The 10,782-nt window shown below is 39.1% G+C and overlaps 2 pseudogenes; both read right to left on the bottom strand.

Annotated features, from left to right (window-relative positions):
* LOC103273068 overlaps positions 1–10,782 on the bottom strand; it is a 51,363-nt pseudogene that overhangs the window by 4,079 nt on the left and 36,502 nt on the right.
* On the bottom strand, positions 8,321–9,072 carry LOC103272970 (annotated as a pseudogene).

Here is a 10,782-nt window from a genome sequence, read left to right as displayed (position 1 = left end):
AGCCCAGCAGGTGGAGGCTGCAGTGGCCGGGAGCGGCCACTGCGCTCCAGTCTGGGCGACAGAGTGAGAGTCCAACTCAAAAAAAAAAAAGAAAATTATACTCTAGTCATAGATGGGTAATAAATACATTATTCACCAAATTAATAACGATAATAAATAGTAAAACACGTATTGAGCTTTTACTACATGCTAGGCATTATTCATTTAACCTTTACGATGGGGAAAGTACAATTATTATCCCAATTTTACAGATGAGAAGATTAAGGCACGCAAAAGTCACAGAAGTAGACCAAAGTTAAGTATAAATCTCAGATAAGAAAATCCAGTGGCCACAGTTTCACAGAAATTAAGAAGTACAGCGCAAGGTGAGGTGGACACCTGGGTGGTACCACAGTACTGATTCAGGCTGTTTGCAGAATGTCACTGCAACCTACCCTATCCACCCCCATCTCAGAGCTCCACGGTCAACTAAGGTCTGTGTCCCAGAGAATAGCGAGAATGCCTTGCTAGCACAGAAGGCAGGACCCAATACACAGAGAAGCACTGTTCACTTTTCTTTTTCTTGCTGCAGAAACTACAGGAATAATTTAAGAACAGGAGCAGTGATACACAGAAATGACAGAAACCTTCACAGAATACTTAGCAAAGACATTAACAAAGTTCCAGTGGAAGCTATACTAGCCTTTCAGGAAATGCAGAAGAATAATTTTGATTCTTTCTCCTTGGTGATGGTCTGAGGTGAGGAGGAATCGAAGCCCCCAGGGATGTACCTTGTAGGAGAGGAATGGGTAAATTTAGAGTTAATATTTTACAAAGTCTTTGCATATGTAGTTTTACTTGATTTAAAAAATAACTGTGGCTGGGTGCGGTGACTCATGCCTATAATCCCAGTACTTTGGGAGGCCAAGGTGGGAGGACTGCTTGAGCACAGGAGATCAAGACCAGCCCAAGCAACACAGTGAAACCTCTTCTCTACACACATACACACACAGAGAAAAGTAATTAGCTGGGCGTGGTGGCGTGCGCCTGTAGTCCCGACTACTTAGGATGATGGAAGGATCACCTGAGCCCAGGAGGTCAAGGCTGCTGTGAGCTGTGACCATCGTGATCATGTCACTGCATTCCAGCCTGGGCAACAGAGTGAGATCCCGACTCAAAAAAAGCAAAAAAGGCTTATAAACCAAAAAAACCGTTGCGATTAATTCAGAGCAGGAACTATAAATTTCATTTTATAATTGTAGAGTAAGAAACTAAAAATGACTTGCTTAGAGACACAAAAATAGTAATCAAGGAAGAAAGGTCATAAGCTCAGGTTTCTGTGTTTTGAGCATTTCCACCTTTAAAAAAAAAAAAGGCAATTCAGTTTGGGAAGCACTCTCACCCCAGCTACAAATAATCCTAACTTAGAGTCCATGGGAACTCTGTGTCACTGCAGCTGCAACACGACACTACTCATTTGATTCTATAAAATAACAATAGAGGCAGTCAAGTAAATATGACTATGTGAAGAGTTTAAGAGCTACAGCTGAAAAGATCCCTATACCATGTGGCTAGAAAGAAGACAAAGATGAGTGATTAACAGCTACAGAAAGGACTCCTTACAGATGGACTTCAAACAGTAAATTTAATGAATTTGGTTCCATTTCTTAGGAAAATATTAAACCTATAAATTATCTCAGGAAATTGAGCATGGTTGCTCACGTCTGTAATCCCAGTGTTTTGGAAGGCTGAGATGGGAAGATCACTTAAGGACAGGAGTTGTAGATCCGGTCTCTACAAAATTCTTTTTTTAAAAAAAAGCTAGCAATGCACAGTGGCATGAGCCTGTAGTCCCAGCTACTCAGAAGGCTGAGTTGGAAGGATCACTTGAACCCAGGAGTCTAAGGCTGTGGTGATCATGCTATGATCACGCCAATGTCCTCCAGTCTGGGTGACAGAGCAAGGGCCTGTTCCCCTCCCCCAAAGAAAGTAAAGAAATAAAAGAAATGAAGTAGACCATCTGGGAAGATACTAAAAGAAATTCAAGTATCTGATTAAACATTTACAAAAACACATAATGGTTGATTCATACTATACATGATGACTGAGATAATGTACACTGAATGGGCGTTTGTATACCAGAACTGTGTGTTTGTACATATATGTATAGATATACATACATATATATATTTACATACACACACACCCCTTATTTCAGGACACTGTCATGAAACAACGTGTATATATATATATATATATATATATATATATATATATATATATTTTTTTTTTTTTTTTTTTTTTTTTTTTTGAGTTGGAGTTTCGCCCTGTCACCCAGGCTGGAATACAGTGGTATGCTCATGGTCACTGCAACCTCAACCTGCTGGTCTCAGGTAATCCTTCTGCCTCAGCCTTCCATGTAGCTGGAACTAGAGGCATACACCAACATCCCTTAATTTTATTTTTTAAATTTTTTGAAGAGACAAGTTCTCATAATGTTAACCAGGCTGTTCTCAAACCCCTGAGCTCAGGTAATCCTCTCGCCTCCACCTCCCAAAGTGCTAGGATTACAGTTGTGAGCCACTGTGCCCAGCTCAAAATATTATTTTAAGGTAGATCATCTAGTATCTAATAAAATTCTTGAATAATACCTTGGGAGACTTTGTTACATCATATTTCACATTATTTGCTCAATATACTAATAACCTAGGCTTATTTATTTGAAATATGGCCATAGGACTATCACTGCCACAATTGCATATAAATGGTTATTAATATGCCTACGGGCTCTGATAGAGCTGCACGTGGAGATTAATGTTGTTTGATGCCTGATAACATAACATCCATTCTACAGCCCACAGATCAAGGAGTAATTTCGACTTTCAAGTTTTATTACTTAAGAAATACATTCCAAAAGGCTACAGCTGCCATAGATGGGGATTCCTTGGATGAATCTGGGTAAATTGAAAATACTGTAAAAAGAATCCACCATTCTAGATGTCACTAAGAACATTCATGATTCATGGGAAGTCAACATTAACAGAAGTTTGGAGAAAGTCTATGCTAACTCTCGGGGATGACCCTGAGGCGCTCAAGACTTCAGTGGTAGAAGTTAACTGCAGATGGGGGGAGAAACAGCAAGAGAACCAGAATGACAAGTAGAGTCTGAAGACATGGCTGAATTGCTGCAAGCTCATGATAAAACCTGAACTCAGAGGAGTTGCTTCTTATGAATGAACAAAGAAAGTGATTTAGAGCAGCCTCTTTCAGTTCCCCTCCTGCTATGGGAGCTTTTCTGTCTTAATAAATCCTACTTTCTCAAAAAAAAAAAAAAAAAGAAAATGGTTTAATAAGATGGAATTTACTCCAGGTGAAGACACAGTTGATAAGGGGACAGGGTCTCTAAGCTTGAAAAAAGTCCTACTGTGGATAAAATGCTGCCAAACAGCATCACATGCTACAGATAAATCTTTTGTGAAAAGAAGTCGAAAAATGTGGTAAATTTCACTGTTGTCTTATTGTAAGAAATGACTAGACTGTGTGTGGTGGCTCATGCCCACCTGTAATTCCAACACTTAGGAAAGCTGAGGGGAGAGGACTGCTTGAACCCAGAAGTTCAAGACCAGCCTATGCAAATAGCAAGACCACATCTCCACAAAGAAAAAAAAAATTAAAAAATGAATTGGGCCTGGTGGTGCATACCTGCAGTCCCAGTTACTAGGGAGGCCAGACACTCTAACCTTCAGCACCCACCACCTTCTGGTCAGCAGCCATCAATACAAAGGCAAGACCCTCCACCAGCAGAAAGATGACAACGACTAGACGTCTGTTAGCCTTTCTGAGCGATAAAACATTTTTTAATTAGCGTATGAACACTTTTTTTTGGACATAATGCTATTGTACGTGTAACAGACTACAGTACAGTGTAAATGTCACTTTTATATGCACGAGGAAACCAAAAAATTAAGGTGACTTGCTTTACTTCGATACTCGCTTTATTACAGTGGCCTCAAACTGAACTCACAATATTTTCAAGGTATGCTCAACTTGGAACCAGCTGACAGGCCTTTGGTCGATGACTCCTTTTCATTAAAACTGTCATTGACTCCCTATTCTTTCCTCTCAAGAGAAAGAGAGTGTCCAGTGCTGAAAAGAAACTTTTAAATATTCAGATTACGAATAAAATAGTTATAGACCTCTTGGTTTTTAGAACATCTTTCCATAAAATAAACTTAGTGGCATGATGCTATGGAACCAGGGTTTTATATCATAAAAAGTACTGTTTGTAAAATGTTCTCACTTTCTATAAAACCACATATTTGCTTACGGTTATAAAAAGAAAACAAACTGACATGTATATGGAAAAGCGATACAAGAACTATCTTGTGAAATCTACAATTTTAAATTTTGTAAGAATAGCATGGAGGACTTGTACATTGGTGGGCTTACTGTAATGATTTTTAAAAACTGGATAAATTACTAAAATCATGTTTCAATACACTGGTGATCTATACGAGCAACATGGGCTCCAGGAATTTCAAGGGAAGAAAGAGGCCTTCACATGTGAGCCGACTCCCCTGACTGAGGCGTTGCACCTTTCACTTCCCAATCACAGACTCTCCCATGGGCAATACTACCAGCATTTACATACTTAAGACACTCAGAAACATTACACATCAGCTCATTCTGGCATCCTTTTGTTATATTTAAAGTTTAAAGTTTATGGAACAAAATACAGAACTATGTGTACTGAATGAAACAGAAAACTTACTGATGTGATTTTCTAGTCCTGCTGCTAATTTCTGAAGCCACAATACAAGGTTTGGTCCAGTTATAGCCTGGTCTGAAGGAGATGCAAACATGTGGCCACCTGAGTGCAGATTCACCTGGAAAAGGAGAGGAAGTGGGAGTGGGTATAAGGTCAAAGTATGCCTGCAAAACTCCTTTCCCCGCAGGGGTATTCTCGCTGCAAAAAGGAACAATTGAATATATTAATGTTTCGTTCCATAACAAAATAATGAAAACAATAGTTTGTAGAGCATTAAACTTTAAATAGCATCATGTCAGTAAGTTTATTTTATGGAAACGTGTTCTAAAAACCAAGAGGTTTATAACTATTTTATTCGTAATCTGAATAGTTAAAAGTTTCTTTTCAGCACTGGACACTCTCTTTCTCTTGGGAGGAAAGAATAGGGAGTCAATGACAGTTTTAATGAAAAGGAGTCATCGACCAAAGGCCTATCAACTCAGGCTTGACACAATCAATAGGTTCCTGCCAATGTTTAGCCAAGTATCTGTTCACGTCAGCACAAAAGTTAAATGGCTACACAACTATTAATACAACAAGACACTTATTTTTATAAATACTTCTTTTCCAAATAAAATTGTGCCTTTCCTCAGGAAAAAAGAAGGGATTAATTTCACATCAAAGAAATATAAAATAATTTTGTTCATACAAGGAAACCACAAGTTAAAGAGACCTATCCTTCCTACGGCAGCATATTCTACATTTTGTAAAATACTGTTTTACTTTTAGATACCTGTAATGATTATTATCTGGGAAAATTCTGCCTCAGGCAATAGAATGTACTGGTAAACTCTTCACAGCAAAGATTGTACATTGTCCCATGTGTGTGGTTTTTCAAATGAGTTAAAAAAAATGTCCTCATCAATGACTCTAAACAAGGAATAAATAGTGTGTGTATTTCCAAATTGTATTCACAGGCATTAAATGCAACACAAGCCACACATACAGGAAACATGCCAGAAAATATTGCTGCTGGATGCACTGATACGTTTCTGTAACATTATTGGTTAGGCTTTAAAAATACTGAAGCACAAACAAAGGAACTGAAGGAAAAGGCAAAAATATCACAATGTTTACTTTTCTGTATTTGCCAGATTTTCTCAATGGACATTAATTACTCTTAAAATCAGAAGAATTATTGCTTTTAAAAAGTTACTGCAGAATAAAATTTAATCTAAAACAAAGTCATCTTGGACCTTGTCTGAGGGAGTTTAGTTACTAAAATATCACGATGAAATATTTGGTCCCACACAATTAATTCCAAGGTAGACCTACAGAGTTACATTTTCTAGTAAAAAATAATTACTTTCTTTCTGTCTTACATATTAAAAAGTAAAAATGCACTTACAGATTTAACCAGCAAGGAGTAAGTGAATACAAGTCTTTCTGCTTTTCCAGTGTCAACACTGCTTTTTTGTACTGGGGATTTATTCTGCCATCACTGAACAATATTAGTAATGGTTTCTGAAGTCTTAAATAACTGGGAACATTTTGTACAGTGATTTCTGGTTGTTAAAACAAAGAACCCCCCCAAAATACATGAAGGACAGTGATGTATAAAATAGAAAATAATATTCAAATTATTCATGCAATTTTAGTTTGTAAAATGTAATTCAAACACATTTTTTAAAAAATGGAAACCTCTTTTATTTATATAGAATTATACATTACAGATAATTATTTTATCTAATCCTTTTAAACACCACTGAGGCAGACAGGCTGGAGGATATTAGTTCCATTTTACAGGCACGACTGTAAACACGATTCCCATATTTAGTAAAAGACAGAACTGGGATATAAGCTCTAGACTTCCATACTCACAGCTGTTTTTTCCCCAGTCTTTGTGATGCATCATTTTAAAGTAATCTGATTTCACAATGCTTCACAGTATGAGTAACATCTATCCCTGGCAGGTTAACTCTGAAGCCAACCAACCTAATTAATAATCTCATAATCTGGCACATTTTGAGGCACAGTTACACCTCGAACTCAATTTCATAGCTGTATCTGAGGGCCCCTTGAGTCAAAATTGCAGCAAAGCTGATCTGAAAGGACCAGGGAATCATATTTTCAAGTAAATTAGGCCTGGCACATCCCCACCAATTGCTCGGATGGCAAGCTGGGGCCGCTAAGGGAGGGGAGCAGAGGGAAGGCCACTTAGGGGTGGACACTGACGAGAAACACGAGCAGGATCAATGTCCCCAGAAGCCCCGTTGCAGGTCTACTACATCAGTACCAGCAGGACAAAGGGTGACAGTTCTGGAGTCCAGAATATGCAAAGAAAAGCCCAATTAATCTGCCTAACTCAGGCCTAAAAAGCCATATGGTACTAACTTCATCCATGCAAACCCAAGAAAATGGTTCATTCCTTCCTGATATGGATTTTACAGAGAGAGCTGATCATTAGATAAACCAGGAAATTCCATCCTGAAGCTCAGGGGGAAAATGACGGGCATTTCCCAGAGTTACAGAGAGTGCAGGAGCAACACAATCTGCTGTCTCAGTAAGCTGTCTGCCACAGGACATGGAACCAGAGAATAGCAAGCTCAAGGCCTAGGTGATCTGACAAGAAAAAAGGACTTCCTCACATAAGGAACATAGGTCTCTGAGAAGGGTCTACGAACACCCTAAAACTATAAACAAGCAAAATTTTGAATCTATGTATGTTTTCCTGGTGAAGGGGCCCTTCACTCTGAGCTAAAGAAAAAGACTAAGCCAGTTGTGGGCTAGGATACAAAAGCCACCAGATACACTTGGAACCAGAGAAGTGTGAAAGCTCTCAAAGCCATTACTGAAAAGTTGGCACATGGACTCAGAGAAGAGACAGCTGAGCATTTGCTTTTGTACTCTTGTTCCTAATTGTATTTCAAGTCTTTTCAAAGCAAGGTCCCAGGGACCCCCAAATTCAAGTATACCCCTGGGCATGACCCACTGCTGCAGGAATCTCGGGGAGCCTTGTATACATGCTTGTGTCATACATTCACCAACACTGAATCCCAGGATAGAATACATGACCAAGAAGGACTCCTTCCTGCGTGACATACGTTGATTTCAGAGGCGGCAGCAGCCAATGTGCAAACACTGGAATTTTTCCTCAGAACTGGACTGTGATGAGATATGCCTGCCATGAACCTCATCTTGTCTTTTCCCTGACCCTTCCCTTCTAGTTTTTGAAGAAAGAGCCAAAAATAATCTTCTCTGAAGATACTTGATAACAATTCCCCAAAAAACAAAAACATGTGCTTCCTGTGCACTGAACAATTATAATAATACTGTAAGAAAGGGATTGGCAGTGGTGGGAAACTGCCACGGGAGGGAGAGGCACACCTCATCAACAAGGGTGCCTGCATAATCAACATTTGTATACTAATCCTGAATTGTACCCCACATCTTTAAAATAAAATTTAAAAAAAGGTACCTGCCAGGAACCAAAAAAAGAGCCAAAAATAATCTTTTCTGAAGATATTTGATAATAATTCCCAAAAATACAAAATCATGTGCTTCCCATGCTCTGTGCCTTCAGATATTCTGGGTCTAGTTGAGCTGGTGGATGAGCTGATTGATGTGTTGACTCCAACAGCCAGGTGAGCTCATCTCCTTGACGAAGCCTAATCTATTTTTGGTTGTGTGATGGGCCACCGAGAGTTTGAAAGGGCGCAAGAACCATGAGGTCTCTGGGAAATGCTTCCCTGGGAAGGCAATTTCGTGAATGAGGTCTTCCAAGCAAATGACATCATATCTCCCCAGATGCTCCTCAATCACTGTGTTGTCTGTCAGAGGGACGGTCTTACTATTGACCTTGGCTTGTCCACGTTTCACGATGAGTTCCCAGACAGACTGCAGATTTGGAAATCCCCAGGTCACACACGGCTCCACAATACACAGTGTTTGTAGGCTCTGGGGGTTGACCTTGACAAAGACGCCACTGAAAATGTTCTTCAGGCAAAGTCAGGCAATGGTCCTCTGCACCGATGATCAGCCCCTCTATCCTCTGGATGCGTACAACAAAGGCCGAGGAGTGTTTACCTGGCAATTCCAAGGCGTGAGGCTTCACTTCTAGTCTTCTGAGATGCGCACCGTCACATTTCTGCCACCAGGAATCATATAGGAAGGATTCCAGTCGCTTAAACCTGAGCCCCTTTCCTTTGCTCCTTTGCCAAAAGTATTTGCTTTGTCTGGGTGGCTTTGAGAGCATGATAGGCCTTCCTCTATTCCAGGAGATGTTCTGGAACCAAAGGGACTTTCCTTTGTTCCTGTTCCACCATCTTTCCAGAGCTGCGACTACTCCAGACACACTTTCATTCAAGTACAGATCTGACTACACCAATAACTGTGAAGTTTCTTTCTTTTCACACCTACTTCATCTTAATGAGTGATTTTCAAAATACAACTAATAAGAGAATTTCAGAATAAATTATTTTTAAGGAGTTTCCTGCTTTACAAAGATGTAAATATTTTTTTATGCTAAAATCTGAACCAGACTAGCCAACAAACACATAATTAACAAACAAGCCTCTTGTTATATTTATCCTATAATTTTTTTTGAAGAAAAATATACTCTGAGAAGATACTTTCTTTCTTCTAATGTCTATGATTACATAAAAATAAAAATTAATACAATCTTACTTTTCCCTATATTATGGATGTATAGCATAATTAAGATAATCAGAGATATGCTAAAACAAATACAAATGCCAATCTCATTTCTCTTGAGTTTAAAATAACTGAAAGAAGAAATTTAATAAGTAGTTAGTAATCTAATCATTTTACAGTGTTTATTATTATTATTTGTTATTATTATTATTATTTTGAGTTGGAGTCTTACTCCGTCACCCAGACTGGAGTGTAGTGGCATGCTCTGGGCCACCGCAGCTTCAACCTGCTGGGCTCCGGCAATCCTTCTGCCTCAGCCTTCCAAGTAGCTGGAACTACAGGCATGTGCTACCATGCCCGGCTAATTTTTGATTTATTGTAGAGAAGAGGTCTCGCCAAGCTGCCCGGGTGGGTCTTGAACCTGCGGGCTCAGGCAATCCACTCACCTCGGCCTCCCAAAGCGCTGGGATTACAGGCTGAGCCACCAAGCCCGGCCCAATGTCTATTATTAATTAAAAGATAGGAAGTAATCATTCTACTGCAATTCCCCTATGCTACGCATGTTAAAATTAACTTCTGTATGCCTTTTCTCCTGTTAATCTGCCTTTTGTCAGTTGATTTTCAGCAAACCTTCAGATGGCAAAGGGGAAGTTTTCTCTTAGCCCCTACACACTTTCTATCTTTGGAATATTTCTTTTCTCCACTTACCCCCAACTTGGAGAAAGGCCCTATATTCTACTATGGTAGCAGTAATGACCCTCTCACCTCCTTCTTCTCCCTTTCTAGTCTCTTTCACACTTTTCTGTAATGGGGTAGACTTTAATAGTTACTGGCTTACAAGTCAGAATCCCCAGGTTCTAGACTCAAGAAATTATCACAGTTATAGAACTTTGAGCAAATCACACACTATCTGCACTTCAATTTCTTAATCTGTAAAATGAATGACTAAAAGAAAAAACCATTTAAAAATATATTTGTACAAGACAATTTGTCTAGCCTGTAACAAGAATGGGAAAGAGTAATAAACAATATTAATATGTTTAGGATTAAAAATGCAATAACTTAGAATAGTAAAGTCTTCTATCATTTTCCATTCTTAGTTCCATTATTAGTTTGTTTTCATTTTTAGTTCCATTATTTAGTTCTATCATTTTATCCTCTGGATAGGCTGGTGAGCTAGGTAAATAAAGCACCCCCATCAGATGACTAATCCCCTGCTGACAGATGAGGAAGCCAACACAGAGAGAGGCTGACTTGCTCAAGTCACACAGCTAAGAAGGAAAAAGGAGTGAAACCAGAATGCAGGCATCCTGCTCTCCAGCTTCCCATTTCGCTGCATCACCCTAGAAATCCAGATGGGCAAAGTAATTTTTCTAATGGTGTCAATCATGCCTGAAAATAGT

Source organism: Carlito syrichta, unplaced genomic scaffold (genome assembly GCF_000164805.1).
Source record: "Carlito syrichta isolate Samal-C Ts95f unplaced genomic scaffold, Tarsius_syrichta-2.0.1 Scaffold31422, whole genome shotgun sequence".
In the NCBI taxonomy this organism is placed as follows: Eukaryota; Metazoa; Chordata; class Mammalia; order Primates; family Tarsiidae; genus Carlito; species Carlito syrichta.
The sequence above is the reverse complement of the archived record's forward strand: the minus strand, read 5'-3'. Positions and strand labels throughout refer to the sequence as shown.